Source organism: Pseudophryne corroboree, chromosome 3, assembly GCF_028390025.1.
Source record: "Pseudophryne corroboree isolate aPseCor3 chromosome 3, aPseCor3.hap2, whole genome shotgun sequence".
Classification (NCBI taxonomy): domain Eukaryota; kingdom Metazoa; phylum Chordata; class Amphibia; order Anura; family Myobatrachidae; genus Pseudophryne; species Pseudophryne corroboree.
In genome coordinates this window covers 709,600,050-709,601,177 of record NC_086446.1, presented here as the reverse complement: position 1 = coordinate 709,601,177, position 1,128 = coordinate 709,600,050, and the positions used below count along the sequence as shown (strand labels likewise).

Below are 1,128 nucleotides of genomic sequence, written 5' to 3'. Positions count from 1 at the left end.
CACCAGACGTCTGCCGCCCGTCCCTGGCTCCGTGCTTATCAAACTTACACAATGCTATGCACTTCAATCAATTAAGCAGTGGGACATTCATTCTTCAATAGAAGGTTCCCTGGTTGCCTTGAACCTGTCTCTCAAATTTGGATTGTTTCAACAAGCCCGTCCATCCTGGCAGATTTCAATTTTTCACTACAGTGGGATGGCTCTGTGATGTCATCGTGATGCACGCTCTATGATGTCATCATTATGCGACACATGTGATGTCATCATTATGCGACACACGTGATGTCACAATGTGCTTGGCTGTACCGGCTGCATTTGCTTGGCTTGCCTACTGACATCCACTTGAGGGAGACACACACCAGGAGATAGATGCAGTATATACATACTGCAGAGGTTGTTCCTTTACTGGCTGCCTCTACAGCAAACATCCACACGGACTCCTGCACCCAGCGTGGACACCGCCACATAAATAAAAAATAAAAATTATTTCCAAACCAGACCGTGTCGAAAAGCCAAGCAGAAGGATGATAATAATAGTAAGTTAGGAATTTAGGAGTTGATTTCAAAGTGGGAATGCTTGTTCGTCCGCACTTAGTTAGCATTCAGGAATTAGGCCTACATAGGCCTCACATCCAAATGGTCCCCCAGCGTTTAAATTTGCCCTGTGTAGAAGGAGGGAATTCAATGGAGACAAGAAGTAGATGTAAAACAAGACTCCGCACAGTAGTTTTCGAGTGCTTTTATTCATCCATTGTAGCATTTTGCAAGGAACAGCAACACTTGAATACAATTTTGCAACAGTGTAAGCCTGCTTGCAAAATTCCCCCAAATCCAGGAGTTTAACAATGCTATGCTGCAAGAATTTTGCACATCTTGGGGAAAAGCTAAGAAGTCGTCAATAGTCTATTTTTGGAATACAGAATAGGAAAGGTGCACCGGTCCCGGAGGTACTGCAATACCGGGTCAATGCGTGGAGTGGACAGAGTAAGCTCTTCTTCCATCTCCCGGTTCTCAAAATCCATTTAATATATGGCCCCCCAGATAGGGGGCGTATCAGATATTACACTGATAAGAACAGATTTTTTATTTTTTTTTGTAATCCATAGATCCTTATTTAATACAAGGAAT

At 43.3% G+C, this 1,128-nt stretch overlaps 1 pseudogene; it reads right to left on the bottom strand.

Moving 5' to 3' along the window:
* Window positions 1-925: 925 nt before the first annotated feature.
* LOC134899750 (U2 spliceosomal RNA) lies at window positions 926-1,128 on the bottom strand (annotated as a pseudogene).